The sequence below is a fragment of the Miscanthus floridulus genome, chromosome 8 (assembly GCF_019320115.1).
Source record: "Miscanthus floridulus cultivar M001 chromosome 8, ASM1932011v1, whole genome shotgun sequence".
Lineage (NCBI taxonomy): Eukaryota > Viridiplantae > Streptophyta > Magnoliopsida > Poales > Poaceae > Miscanthus > Miscanthus floridulus.
In genome coordinates, this window is record NC_089587.1 from 89,159,966 (window position 1) to 89,176,034 (window position 16,069).

The 16,069-nt window shown below is 41.8% G+C and overlaps 1 long non-coding RNA gene across 1 annotated transcript; it reads right to left on the minus strand.

Annotated features, from left to right (window-relative positions):
* Positions 1-13,944: 13,944 nt before the first annotated feature.
* LOC136472891 (uncharacterized) lies at positions 13,945-15,435 on the minus strand. The gene is made up of 2 exons (XR_010762445.1): positions 14,397-15,435; positions 13,945-14,282 (listed from the first exon to the last, which is right to left on the minus strand). It is a non-coding gene; the product is annotated as an uncharacterized lncRNA (long non-coding RNA).
* Positions 15,436-16,069: the final 634 nt, after the last annotated feature.

A 16,069-nucleotide genomic window follows, 5' to 3' on the forward strand; every position in this document is an offset into this window, starting at 1 on the left:
TTGCAGGAAAAAAAAACTCCAGATTTATTCTCTGGCCACGAAAGAGAGATTTTTTATTTTAGAACTAAGAAATACCAGTATCATTCACTACCCATGGTGAAGAATGCAAGACCCCTTGTCTTAATCTTTGCAGCAGGGGAGCCAAAATTAAAGGCACTATCTTGGAATTCCAGTTGCGTATATGTGCATTCCTCACTCCGAACTCCTGACAGGGAGCTGCTCTGCAACTTCAAATAACTTTTCTTCGGATTTGCATCAGTTCACTGAGCCACTGAGGTTATATGTTGAATGGTACCAAGCGAAATATATGTATCTCACACAAAAAAAGTTCTACCAATACCAAATGTTCAGATCTTAACGCGCGCATTGAACCCCACACTAGCAGTGAAATGCTCCTAGCTTAGCATGTATTACCAGAACCAGCAGGATGAAACAACGTAACAAAAGTAGCCCCAAGAAATAATCACAGTAGGTAATAGCTACTTATTGAGCAATAATCCTGCCAGCATATGGCATCCTATCTTTCAAGAAAAATTGAAGAAAAGGTTCTGCCACCATACACATGCATCTTAGCTTACAGTGGAAGGTCAGCGTTGCCGCCTTTTTGACGTGGAGATAAGTAGAAAGGAACTACTATTCCCATCACCAAATCTGTCAAAGGCATGCGGCGTATATATAGCACCAAGCATATATGATACCATTCGTGGGCCAATGCAATATCAGGTCATTCTCTTCTGCATTTGGTCAATTTCAGTCCATTTGGCTCACTGTAATGTGAAAAGAACTATTTTCTTGAGGCGCCTTCTTCTTAATTGATTGATACCTAGCTACATGTCTGTTATGTGGCCAAGGTCACCTGTCTCTGTACATAAGTCGTAGTCGTTGCTTGCTGCCAATTGCATGCTATACAAGATGATAAGCAGGAAATATTCCCAGGTAGCTTTGCAACCACAAACGGCGCCGGAAAGGGAGAACCAATCATTTGCTGGAACATAATCTCTTTACATGCAAATGCACGCATGTTCCCGATCAGGCATGCCCTCTTGCAGAAAGGTATGAGGCCATCTAAATAGGCATGCAGCGCCATGTAAGCATGGCAATTGACAAGCCAAGCTAATTAAGTGCCTTAATTTTACAGCCTTAATTACTTTAGCGATGATGAGAATGTTAAGAGCTTGATAAGTGTGTGTGATGATGAGAGATAGAGGATGGAGAGGGGATACCTTGCATCGGCATGGTGATAAGAGCTGATCATACTGGTAGCCAAGGATTGACTTGCTTGTGGCCTCGTTCACTCGCTTGCAAGCAGGCCGGCAACACATAGCTCCACACACACTTTTGCTAGAAGGAGAAAGAATTCGCCATCCATCATTCAGCGATCGTATACATAGGTCGGAGCCATTCTATGATTAGTTGTTTGCTCTACTACATTATGCATGCCATTGACACCCTAGTTTGTAATTTCTACAATATTCCAGTGCTGCTAGATTTGTGTATATCATGTACTTACCTGACCTCTAAACAACGAGTTATGTACGTTAACATACTTATGCATATGTATCATTAATCAGGCTATATGCAACTACCTTACATGCATGCATACGTACAATGTATGGTTTCTGAAGTTCCTTTCTTAAGTTTCTCATGCTGTCCTGTGATGCTAGCTTTTATGTTCTCTCATAGTATCATATTCTAATCCAAAATACAGAACCACACTAATATCATCAATCAGTTTGACACAGGAAAATTAACAAGGTGGTTAGAGCTTATACCTAAATAGTTGACAATCTCTTATTGAAGTATTCTGTAAGTGCCATGAAACATCTCTAAGAGTTTTTCACCAGCTACATAAACAAACAAAAATGACTCAAAACATTTCACCACCGCTCGCTACAATACAATGGTACCCATATGGCCATATACCAAATATAAACTAGAGAAGCGATAACTGATGGACTGGTTATTAACCAAGTATCAGACTCAAATGGTTGGTCATATCTCACCTTTCTTGAAGAGGGATCCATTCTGTGTTTTATGCATGCTAAGCTTCTCCTCCATGCCTATTCGTTTTCACCGAAAGAAATATGACAAACAGAATACCAGGGCCAAACCGTTTGCCCATTATATTAGCACCCAGCAAGCTATCCAATCACTACAGGAAACCGGCACTTAGCCGAGTGCCGGAAGCTTTGCCGAGTGTATTTTATCGGGCACTCGGCAAAGACGACTTTGTCGAGTGTTTTTTTCGGCACTCGGCAAAGATGGCTTTGCCGAGTGTTTTTTTTGGCACTCGGCAAAGATGTATTTTGCCGAGTGCCATTTTTCGGCACTCGGCAAAATGCGTTTTTGCCGAGTGCCTTTTTTCTGGCACTCGGCAAAGATGTATTTTGCCGAGTGCCATTTTTTGGCACTCGACAAAATACGTCTTTGCCGAGTGCCTTTTTTTGGCACTCGGCAAAGAGGCATTTTGCCGAGTGCCATTTTTTTGGCACTCGGCAAAATGCGTCTTTGCTGAGTGCCTTTTTTGGCACTCGGCAAAAAGACATTTTGCCGTGTGCATTTTTTTTTTGCCCTCGGCAAATTATTTTTTCAAAGCAATTTTTGAGGCCCGAAATGAATTCAAATAAAAAACTTTTCAACTACAAAGTTGCATAACTTCTCAAGATCTACAAAGTTTATTTTGGTTATTTCTTCATTTGACAAAACGACAATAACGTTGTTCATAAAATCTACATCTCTCATGTCTCATATTAGTTTCATGAATGTAGAAGAGGGATATATAAGATTTGTGAATAATGTTACTACCACTATGTCAGATGAACAAATGACCAAAATAAACTTTGTAGATCTTGAGAAGTTATGAAATTTTGTAGTTGGCAACATTTTGATTTGAAATCATCTTGTCATGCAAAAACGGCGTTTGAATTTGAAAATTTTAAAATTTAAATTTTTCAAAAGACCTCGGATGGAAAAACTTCCTAAATGAAAATTGTAGATCTCCAAAAGTTATGAAACTATGTAGTTGACAACTTTTTGATTTGAAATCATCTTATCATGCAAAACTACGTTTGAATCTCTCAAATTTAAAATTTGAATTTTTCAAACGACCTCGGATGGAAAAACTTATTAAATGAAAATTGTAGATCTCGAAAAGTTATGAAACTTTATAGTTGACCACTTTTTTATTTGAATTCGTTTAGGGCCTCAAACAAGCAATTTACTCTCGGTTTAGTATAATATATGAGGATAGATAACGGAATTTAAACATAAGTGACAGTGTAGTGCAATGGTAGAGCAGCAGACACGCGAGGGAGAGGTCGTGAGTTCGAATCCCATCGGCCGCGTTAGCCGCGAATTTTGCGCAAAAAATGCAGCGACTTCGATGGCCGGTGGCGTTGGACGGACGGGCGCTGGCCGGTGGCGGCCTTCCCCGAAAAATTTTTTTTGCTATTATTGTTGGGTTTTTTCGCATTTTTATTTTGCCGAGTGCTTTTCCGGCACTCGGCAAAGGCTTTGCCGAGTGCCCGACAAAAAGCACTCGGCAAAGGCTTCTTTGCCGAGTGCGGCACTCGGCAAAGACTTCTTTGCCGAGTGCGGCACTCGGCAAAGCCTTTGCTGAGTGTATTTCGGGCTTTGCCGAGTGCCGCAGACACTCGACAAAGTGCCGGTTTCCAGTAGTGAATACTCAGATTGATAGGTATCTTAATTCATCAACCTTGCTCTCAGTGTAGCTGAAGGACTAGAAGCTTATAGCAGCTCTCCTTGTTTGGTGCCTGGCAGTGGTGCTTGCATCTAGTGCTATTTATAGCTAGCTAGCAGGTTGCAAAATAGAATTCGTCGAACGAATGCATCAACAACGGGCCATGCATGCATCGTCTCTGCACCCATGCATATAGAATCTTTCATCATTGTCGCATTTTTGTGGAGAACATATTCAAGATAATGTCAACCCCGACATGCTGCATCAAATCAGGTCGGCATGCACTACGTAAAAAACGATTTTTAGCAACGGTTTAATTTTTTTTTTAGGGGCGGCTGGTGACGAAGCCGCCCCTACAGTGACCTCGATCTAAAGGCAGAATATAGGGATAATTGGAAAACTAAGGTGCAGCGACCTCGATCTGGACAGCACTGCGTGCATGCACGCGTATCAGTAGCAAAAGGGATTTGCCGGGACTCATCCTTTCAATCCAAGAAAGTTCTTCTGGCTCGCCGGCCTCCTCTCGTGAACTAGCTCACCTTGGATTCACCGTCATGCATTGGAGAAGAAAATAGCCACACTCAAATATAATTCTCAGTTGGATGCATGTTGCATGGTGGTTATATTAGGCGGCGCCTGCACGGCCACACCTACAAATCCCAATCAGTTGAGACTTGAGTTAGCTAGAAGGTTCATCACTTACTTGAGAACAAGATAGATGATGCACATAGAACGTATATACTGAACTATATACATGCATCCATGCATGTTTGCATCGTCGTTGACATACTGAACTGATATATGAAGCATATCACACTAGGTGTCTAGGTCACTAGCCAAGTAGCCAGTAATCTATAGAGCAGCATGCACGAGAGAGATGCAAAGGCTAGCATGGGCGATAAGAGTGAGTCAGGGCTAGCCAAGGAGACTGCCCGTGAGACCGACCACACCCCAAGGTCAGGCTCGTCGATCGATCATCGTCTCTGCTAGGTGACGACGACGACGATCGACAAGCACGATGATCCTTGAGGGAGATCGAGGCCGGCACACAGGCAAGTCATCCTTGGCTACCAGAGCTACCATTCTGATCGCCATGTAAGCCTCGCTCTCTTTTCATCTCTCCTTCTTCGTGGATCTTCTTCTTCCTCATCATCGTCGCTGCTGATTTTAAGCATGTGGCTGCATGCGTGTGCATGCATCGGTTGGTATGTACCTGAAGGACTAGAAGCTTATAGCAGCTCTCCTTGTTTGGTGCCTGGCAGTGGTGCTTGCATCCAGTGCTATTTATAGCTAGCTAGCAGGTTGCAAAATAGAATTCGTCGAACGAATGCATCAACAACGGGCCATGCATGCATCGTCTCTGCACCCATGCATATAGAATCTTTCATCATTGTCGCATTTTTGTGGAGAACATATTCAAGATAATGTCAACCCCGACATGCTGCATCAAATCAGGTCGGCATGCATGCCTAATTAAGCTTACCCAATGCAAGGATCAAAGAAAAAGGAAAAGTTCTTTTGATCCGTTAACTTTTGGGATTGTTCGATTCTCCCTCTTATTTATAAAACCATATTTTTAACTTTTCAATTTTTGAAATCATTTGTTCCTGCACCTTGGACGGTAGTTTCGTTTGATGTGGCACTGCACCCCAAGTCAACTGTCAAGGGGTAAATCAAACTTTGTAGATAGTTTATGGGGTAAATTGGACTACCAAATATTTTCTGAAAGTATATCAATTTTTTTTATGCAACTAAAAATTCTAAAATCTAGCGTAATCTTAGAAAAATTGTAGAACATATATTTGTTTCAGCTCAAAAAATTATCAAACCATTTTCATATTTTTTTCTAAAATCATACTCTATCTTAGGGTGCCTAGATTGAAATTATTTGAATATTCCATGGACTCTTTTTTATGTTTATTTCCTAGCGTATGCTCCTGTGTTATCTATTACAACTAGTTGATTTTGACCAATCAAACTACACATAAGTCGAGCTAATAAGTGACACAGACTACTCTCGCTTGTAGATACTCTCGCTAGCTATTAGCTTTTAGTTTTTTTTTCTTCTAAATTTTGGTATTGTATTGCAAGTGTCTGTGGAGTGATACGAATTATGCCATCGACACTTCGACAACAACACTCCATGCTTTCTATACTAATAACACAGTCATAGATAGAATCAAGTGACACTAACATGATCAAGTGACACTTGTGTTCATAGTAAGGGCTTTTTGGTGCAGTTTATAAGCTACTTATATATGGTTAAAAAAACTGAAACACGAAGCCAAAGGACATGTCTTTTTGTAGCCTTTTTTGGCCACGATTCTCCCCTAGCCCCCATTTGTACTAAAAATGCAGAAAATAGATCAAACTAGCTTATTGTGGCTATTATTTTTCTCCATTTGTATAACTTCTTAGGGAAGCACTTACTCCCCACTTGTACCAACAAGGCCTAAATAGGATCAAGTATGATATGGTTACATGACAATTGTGTTGTTTTCAAAGTCACCTGAACTTTTACGTACTCCTGGTCATCATTGTAGATTAATTATAATATATATGGTTTCTTCTACAAGCAATAAAAAGCAAAATGAGTCCATAGAAGACTCAAATAGTTCCAATCTAGGCGACAATTTTGTTGTCATCAAAGTCACCTGAGCTTTTACATAGTTCATCAGATCATTAATATATGTAGACTAATTATAATAGATAATGTTGCTTATACTAGCAATAAAAAACAAAATGAGTTCATAGAAGACTTAAATAGTTCCAATTTAGGCATCATACGATAGAGCATGATCTTAGGGAAACTGTTGAACTAGTTTCATGATTTTTTTAAGTAAAACATTGTTTCTATGAATTTTATAAGATAATAAAACAAGATGTAGATTTTTAATTACATAAACTTTATAGAAAAAAATGAAAAAAAAGTTGTGTCCAATCCACCTCCCTAAACTATCAAGTCTAATTTACCCGGGTGCCAAGTCACAAAACCACCTAGGATGCAAAAAACAAGCGGTTTTAAAAGTTGAAGGGGTTAAAAAAAATCCGGTTTTATAAATAAGGAGATCATACTCAAAAGGATTTTTCTTTTTTTGGCAAAGAAAAAGTTCGCACTGGGTGGCGGATCGATCGGTAACGAAATGCAGAGTCCATGTTGGGCCTAGCGTATGTACACTCCAATTGGGCCCTCAAAACAGCAGGTGGCCCATATTCGAAGCAGAACCGATCGCCCTGTTCGCTTGGCTTATAAGCCGTACTTTTTCAGTCAATGAACAGTATTTTTCTCTCACAATAAATCAGCCGATAGTACTTTCAGTTATGACTTATCGGCTAAACGAACATGACAAATATGGCCCATGCTCGTGCATAGCACAGTCTCAGTCTCACAGACACACATGCAGATGCTTTGCAGCGTGCCCTGATGATGCTTGCTTCAGCCTGTCATCAGGCCGTCAGTTCTGTCTCTTTCTCCTCTCTCTCTCTCTCCGTCTGGGAGTATCACAGCTGCTGAAAAAAGTGATATATCATTATCATGGTAGAACGGCCGACAGGAGGACTTTATTTAATTAATTTCTGGTACGTAAGATTGAGGCACTGATATATGTACTTATATATACTCCTTTAGTAAAAAAAACGTAATTCTAGTTTTGGATAGAGGGAGTATATATATATAGTGCTCAAGGCCCGAGTAGATGTCAAAGATAGTGACAGCAATATATAGTGAGCACATCCTGAACCGATAGAGATACATACAATTTTACACGCACAGGACACGATAATTCTCTCGGATCTTGTGAAACAACGACATTTTGACTCTCCGAAAGGGATTTTGCCAATGCTGAAAGGGTAAAGCAATCTGCTGCTCTCCTTCTGTACGTGCGGCAGGGGCAGACGTCGAAAGGGCTCCCCTGCTGCTGCACTATAGCAGCGGCAGATGCAGGCGTTGAAAGGCTCCCCTGCCGCATTGTAGCCACAGCAGAGGCAGACGCTAAAGTTAACCCTGATGTCACATCTAATCACTGTAGCAGCATGACAGCCTGATATGTCTGTGTACTAGAATTAGATGGGTAGAGTTGTATATATAGCTTCCCACTGCAACTCAGTGAAGAGAGAGAGTTCAGTTTGCCACATCCAGAAGCAGAGCTTTCGGCCAGCGCTGGGCTTGTGTTGTGTGTGTGAGCTGTTCTTAATATCTTCTTCTACCTATAGCTATAGTGAGTGAGTGTGCTGGTAAGCTTTATGCTTACCTGTGCAGGACTGCCAAGGAAAAGATGCCTAAAGCTACTATTATTATCGACATCTCTTTACAAAATGACGGAAAGTTCAGTTGCTTTTGGATCATTGGCTGCGCTACTAGTTATCATGCATGGTTGAATTGATATATACTTTACAGGATGCTGGCAGCTGTTTGACAAATTTGGTTCTGATCTTCCACTAGGTATTTCCTTTTGGTGTTCATAGGAGAAACTTTCCTTGCGCAGACTTCTATATTTATTTTCTCCTCTAACCTAAAATGTAGTAATGTATTCACATGTTGTAGTCTTGTAGATATTGTTCTCCATAAAGCATGCAGGAGAATCAAGCAGACAATGGTCAGAGACACAACATCAGGAGTAGATTAAAGAGGTTCATTCACTGAAGACTATGATCTGATTAAGTTTTTTATGTTGACAGGACTCTAGCCATACACTGCTTCAATGGATCCGTAGCCTCATGGGGGTTAAGGAGTCTTTCTTGAGTTTGGGTTTTTTTCAGATTGAAGGATGGTAATCAAATTAGGTCCAGGGAAGATACCTGGTTGGGTAATCATCCATTAAAAACTCAATACCCAACACTGTATAATATTTCACGTAGGAAACAAGCAAAGGTTGCAGAGGTTCTAAGTACAACACCTCTTATGTTTCTTTTAGGAGAGCATTAGTGGGTAACAAGCTGACAGTGGAACAGTTTAGTCACTAGAGTAGATAATATTAATCTGCAATAAGGCCAGGATGTGTTTGTTTGGCGCCTTCACAAGAATGGTATTTTCTCAGTAAGCTCTATGTATAAATTTTTAGTCAGTAACGGGATCAAAGTTTCACAATTAGTTTGGCGACTAAAGATTCCTTTGAAGATAAAAATATTTCTTTAGTTCTTTTTAAGGGGGAAGGGAGGGCCTGGTGCAAGCGATAGAGTCTTACCACCTGTGACCGGAAGGTCCCCGGGTTCGAGTCGCGATCTCCTCGCATTGCACAGGCGAGTGTAAGGCTTGACACTAACACCCTTCCCTAGACCCCGCAAAGAGCGGGAGCTCTCTGCACTCGGTAAGCCCTTTTTTAGTTCTTTTTAAGGGGGATCATTCTCACAAAAGATAACTTGTCAAGGAGGAACTGGAATGGAAATACGACTTGCTACTTCGGTAGCAGTCAAGAAATCATTCGACATATCTTCTTTGAATGCACTTATGCTAGATTTTTATGGAGGGCCGTTCATATGGTGCTAGGAATTAAACCTCCCTTAAAAGTCCACATCTTATTTGATAATTGGTATCCTGGGAAAGATAAAACTTTCAGGTCTCTTTTACTGATAGGTGCATCAGCGATTTGTTGTTCTATATGGCTAACAAGAAATGAAGTTGTTTTCGATACAAGTTGACCAAAAACTCTTTTACAGGTTTTATTCAGGGGAACACATTGGCTTCGGTTCTGGACACACTTGCAACGGTCCGAGATACAGAAGGAGCTTATTTTGGAGGCTTGCCGCAAGAAGGAGAATGTGGCTATGCGTTTTTTTCTCTTCCTATGGACAGCCTTTTACTTTTAGGATTGAGTTTTAAGTCTTTTCTGTGCTGTAAACACAGACGGTCATACAGTGGATGAAGCCGGAATTTCTTTCCATTGTCTAAAAAAATGTACAGGGGGGCACAAGCTTGAGGGTGATCCGACGGTTTTGAAGTTGACTGATTCTTTTTTTAAGGATGGCACGATATTTGCTACAAGCTTTATTAAACAATAGGAAAAAAACATAAATAGAATTACAAAAGGTTGAGTGATATTTTGTAAAGGAAAAAAGAGCTGAACAACACTTGGTATAAACTCATTGCCCGAGGTCTGACTGTGTGAGGAGCTTTTGGTAATTGTTCCTCGATACAAATCTGCATTCTTATGAAAGAAATTTCTATTATGGAATCTCATGTATCATCTCTCACACAGGTAGCATTTTGTTGTAGCTACTGATGGTTGATGGAACAATTTTGGTTCTGAGTCGGTATTCATTTAGGTCTTGTTTGGATGCGTGTGTATTCATCTCAATCCACATACGTTGAGGTGGATTGGAGTGGAATTAAACTAAATTCCATTCAATTTCACTCCAACACATGTGGATTGAGGTAGATACACATGCATCCAAACAAGTCCTTAGTGGATGCGAGTGTGCGGCTTCTGATAGATATTTGTCTACGTATGGCTTGTTTGGTAGATCGAGCTTCAGCTTCTGATTCAACTAGAAGTGATTTTGTTTGCCTTAGAACTTTCTCAGGTGAATCAGTTGGATTCTAATTCAACGGGATAGGCAGAATAATCATTTTGGTCCCTTAACAAGTATCCGGATCTCAACTTCATTCTTGAACTTTTAAGTGCTTAAACTTTACTTTTTGTCTTTATTTCATCCTAGAACTATCGAAGTGACCGCTTTATTCTTCAAATACTATCTTTTGGGCTTAATTTCATTAATGAACTAAAGTTTGAGGATTTAAATGACTATTTTAAAAGTTTAGGGTCAATGTAAAATTTGAAGACCAAAAGTCATTTGATAGTTTTAATTTTAAGGTGAAATTTGTCACGCCACATCCTGGCAGGCTCAGCAGGCCGTCCGAGCCCAAGAAGCGCTACCGCAATACCACACTTTCTGGTGATCTATAACGTTTGTAAGGAAGAGCCTAGGAAGGAGTGAGATATAGGAGAACCACAATGTGTTTGTAAACTCTATGCTATGAACGACTAAGTAAAACAATGATAGATTAAAAAAAGTAAAACAATGTTCCCCTTTTCCACGCCTGCCAACCTGCCGGCTGGAGCCACTTCTTCCTCTCTGATTTCGTCTGAATCCTTCTTCCGTCGGCGCTGCCAGTGCCCGGACATTTGGACGAACGTCCACGGCTGCAGTCCGTTGTCCGCCCCGTTTCTCGCGTCCACGTGACTGCCCGCGCCGCTTGGACATCGCCTGCATGCGCCTACATTTTGTGTGCCCACGTGGGGTCCTGCACCGCTTGGACGTCACCTGCGTCGTGCACCCATGCAAGGCACACTCGCGCCCCTCTTGCTTCCCACGACATCCCATGTGCGACACCCGATCCACTTTTGAAACATCCAGATGCAATACTTGCAACATACAAAAGAAGATAGATGAAACACTTGAAACATGTGTCTGAAACACCTGCAAAAACACGTGAAAAAACACTTGAAAAGCATTGCAAACATACGCAACATCCAGATAAAATACTTGCAACACACGTTTGAAACATATGCAACATCCAGATAAACACACTTGCAACATACGTTTGGAAAATTAGATGAAACATTGGGAACAGACGCTTGTAACATACGTGTACAAACCATTGCAACATCCCGATCTACTTTTACAACATTTATATGAAACACTTGCAACATGAAAAGACCTAGAAAGTGTTTATAATGTACTACTGCACAAAAAGACTTGCAACCTAAGTTCCAATCCTACTCTAGCATGGCAATTCTATGAATGTAAAGACAAGAATTGAATTGCTCAAAGTAAAGAGAGAAGGAGGAACACGGTGATGTTTTGCCGAGGTATTGGAGAGTTGCCACTCCCCACTAGTCCTCGTTGGAGCACCCGCGCAAGGGAGTAGCTCCCCCTTGATCCGCGCAAGGATCAAGTGCTCTCAACGGGTTGATTCTTTGACACTCCGTCGCGGTGAATCACCCACAACCGCTCACAACTTGAGTTGGGTCATCCATAAGCTCCGCCGGATGATCACCAAGCTCCCAATCACCACCAAGCAGTCTAGGTGATGGCGATCACCAAGAGTAACAAGCATGAACTCTCACTTGACCACGACAAGTCTAATGAGAAGGGTGGATACACACTTTGCTACTGTTGCTTTCACTACTGAGGTCTCACTCTTGGATTCTCAAATCTCAATCACCTCACTAGGACCTTGCTCTTCTTGGCACTCTCAAAGGTGTTTCTCAACTATTGGAATGAGCAAAAGTGCCCCCTCACACGAATGGAGGAAGTATTTATACATCCGTGTTCAAAACAAACCATTATGTGCCTCTGCGGGGTGACCGGATGCTCCAGTCAAGTTGACCGGATGCTCCGGTTAGTTCTCCCCGAAACCCAGTGTTTAAGTTATGACCGGACGCGTCCGGTCACGATTTTCCCTCTCTAGAATCTTACTGGAGTCGACCGGACGCTGGGACCCAGCGTTTGGTCACTCACCTCTCAGCGTCCAGTCGCACCAGACAAAAACACCTCGATCAAATGAACTGACCGGACTCTGCGCCAGCATCTGGTCACACCAGAACCAGCGTCCGATCAACATTTGACCCTCTATTCACTTCCAACTCGCAATCATATGTGAATGAAGTTTGCTCCAATTGATCTAAGGGCTTTTTAGGAGCTACCTAGTGCTAGATTTAGCAAGTGTGCACCACACCTAACCCACTAGACTCACCTAGGTCAAGCTATCCGTCCATACCCCCTTAATAGTATGGCCAAAGGAAAAACAAAGTCCTAAACTACTCTAAGTGTCTCTTCAACTCTAAACGACACTTAGAACTAGTCCATCCTTAACCTTGTCATCCATCCATTGAAAACCGAAGCGATTTCCATCGTAGGGGCATGACAACCATGATTGCCCAATCAATCTCCATTACCATGACCTAATTTAATTCTCTCTGTAAAACACACGTTAGTCATAGTAATTGCGTATTGTCATTAATCATCAAAACCCAACTAGGGGCCTAGATGCTTTCACAACATACTTTGAAACATTTGGAACATACGTTTGGAACACGCGTTTTTCAACGTAGCATGGCGTGGGTGGCACGGTGAACTGACACGGTGAAGGCAGTCGTGGCAGTCGGACGGAGGCACCCCGCCACGATGGAGTCGACCGTAGCAGGCCTACCTGGGCACCACGGCTTGGGGACGGCGGTGAGGAAGGACGTGAGGCCGGCGTGTCCGAAGAGCTTGACGACGAAGACGGTGGCGTGGCCCTGCGCCTCAGCATCGTCGATTCATTACAGCGGCGCGAGGCGAATATGCGCAAGCGAGTAGTGCGTGGGAGCGAGGCGAGCGGGCGGGAGTGAGAGGCCCATGCGGAGCGAGGTGAGCGGAGCGGATGGTTTGATTCGATGCGTGTGGATGAGAACAGGCCGTCCGAACGCCCTAAACAAAGCATTACCATTCTTCTGTTATCTGATTCCTTCCTATGGGGATTTGGTCGCTGATAAAATTGAGCTAAAATGGTAAATTTTGTGGATTAAAACGATCATTTTAAAAGTTTAGTAGACGAAATTGAGTTTTAAGCAATACTATTCCGCGAGAGGATAAACCATTCTATGTGTTTCCCAGGCGTATCCTCAGTATATCCAGGTAAAGAACGGTCGGTTTCGAAAATGCGGCCCAGCCCAAAACCAAAACAGGACGAAGAATCGGTCGCCGTGTCGCCCCTAGTCGCCCACACGTCCACACCCCCGTCCCTTTCCTCCGCATCCTCCTCTATCAATGCGTTCGCCTCCTCTTTCTCTCGTCATCCCCTGGGCTGGATGGCGGAAATATGTCAGTGCCACCTTCAATTGTATTCGTTAGCGGCAGCCCGGCTGGGCGAGGTGGCATCGGAGCGCCTGCGGTGGCCTGGGTGGGCTGTGCAGAATGCGTTGGCGGTCTTTGACGGCTGCGGCAGCGGTGTGACTCAGTGACTCGGCGCCTCGTATTCAGCCGGCACCGGCACTAGGCCACTAGTGTATTTCTGTGAGTTCATTTGTCTTCTTCTTTTTTTTGTGTGTGTTATCTTGTCCCCCATCCATCTCAAAACTAGTGTACATCTTGCAAAGTCAATAATTTCAATATTTGGTTAGATTTATAGAAAATAATATCAAAATTTGTATATTTATATAGATTTATTATTAAAATATATGCTGTGATTAATCTAATAATACATGTTTAGTATCATGAATATTAATTTTTTATATGTATTTGGTCAATCTTGAGATGAGTGATTTTTTTATCGAAAATGCCACATGTATATTTATTTTGGGATGGAGGGAGTAGACACCTCCGAAGTCGACAGGTGAGACTATTGCGACAGTGGAATGCCTCTACCGGCAAGTGGTGTTACATGTCAATGTCCTCTACTTCAAGTTCAAGGGCTTCTGTTTTCTTTGTTTGTACTACAATGGATTATATATAATCTTGGCATCAGGTTCATCATCGTTTCAGGTCGTTCATTGAGCTAGTCATCATAACACAGGTACCCCAACTGCTATTTGATGTCCTTCCCTTCAGCATTGCAAGAATTCATAGTGCTGCGACTGGTGCATCTGGACGCATCCCAAATCTGAAAGAAAAGAAAATTCAAGTGGCTCAAGATTAGTAGCAAATCCAAACGATGATGTAAGCTACTCCTGTTCTTTTACTGCAGTCTACCAAATAAGAATCGTTCGATTGTTACCATGCACACTTTTGCCATTTTGTGAAGAATAAGGCTAGAGGATTTATGCAGATTGTTCTAAAAAAGCAAATGTCATGTCATGATATAAGTGGAGCGTACATGCTTAAACACACAACTAATAGGAGGTAATGATGATAATGTGCAGATTAGAGCTACAATTTGGGATATCAGGACTAATTGCATGCATTAGTAGTCAAAGAGACTCAATTAAGCCTGGCATGGGCAATATGGGCCACTCAGGCTAGCCAAGAAGACTGCCTATGAACCATCTATCTCAAAGGCTCACATTTCTGATCATTTGGCACAAAGGACACAGGCAAGTCATCCTTGGCTATCAGAGGCAGGCCCTTATCACCATGTAAGGCTTTGCCTCTGCTTAACAACTAGCTCCATCGCTTCTTGCTTGGCTTGTAGCACTTCTTCCATTCAACACTATTTATAATACCCCGTGCAGAGAACCAGATCAAATCTTTGCTCTACCAGAATATCTTATTCTTCTATTTGGGCAGCAGAATATATTCCAACTTTCCCAATATATGACAAAACTTTTAAGGCTTCACTGGAGTAGATCTCAAAGATAGTGAGCACATCCTGACCTGATCGCCATGCATACAATTTTATTTTACATATACAGAAAATGAAGGTTTCCTTAGTTCCTATGAGTTGAGATCATCTTAACTGTTGGAAAGAGATTTTCTGATTTTAAAACATTACTAAAGCCATCCTGATCGGCATCCTCTGTGTGAAAACAGGAAAGATTCAATTGCCCTTTGATCAGTGGCTATGCTAGTACTAGTAGATATCATGCATAGTTGACAAACTAAGATGCCAATCGATCTGAGGATGAGGAATTGAGGATATCTTGTTGGATACTAACAATGCAAAAACTTTGGTTCTAATCTTCCACTTGGTATTTCCTTTTGCGGAAAAGTATTAGGCATGTAGGCCAAGTTTGGCATCCATAATTTTTTTTCGTTTATTATCTCCTCCACACAAATATAGCAATGTGTCCACAGGTTGAAGATTTTCTGTGATGCCTGCATGAGAAACCAAGAAGGGTGGGCCTAGCGCCGTTGCAAAATTAGCACAGGGCTATGCTTCTTAGAAATTCCCTTCCCCAGACCCCACCTTGCCTAGGAGCTTTCAGCATTGGATACACCCACACCGTGGAAACCAACAGACAATTGATAGACACAAAGTGGGTACAGCTGCCTACAGAGTTTCATTCACAGAAGATTTCGATCTGTTTCAGTTTTTCTTATGTTCACACAGGGCCCTGACCATATATATACCTTTTTAATGGATCAAGTAACTTGAGGGCACAAATCATCTCTTACTTTAGTAAAAAAATCAGCACCTAAATATCTCACGGACACGGTTTAAATTGCCCTGGTTTGTAAGTTCAAATTAGGTTTTCCCAAAATCCTCTGAATTATTATTGGAGCTCCACTGCTAATTTTGGTTTTGACTGAGATTGTGTAGCATCTCTTCACAAATCAAATGCGTTGTGCCCAATAGTGGGTCTGACTGAAACATGGTGAGATATATGATTGAGCACACATTGTAGTTAGTATAACCAGTGGTCTGATTTTACCGGTGAGTGGCCAGCAAGGGTCATGCTGTTTTGAGGTTTTTATTCGTATAGCCGGTGCACATTTTTATCTGTTTGCATT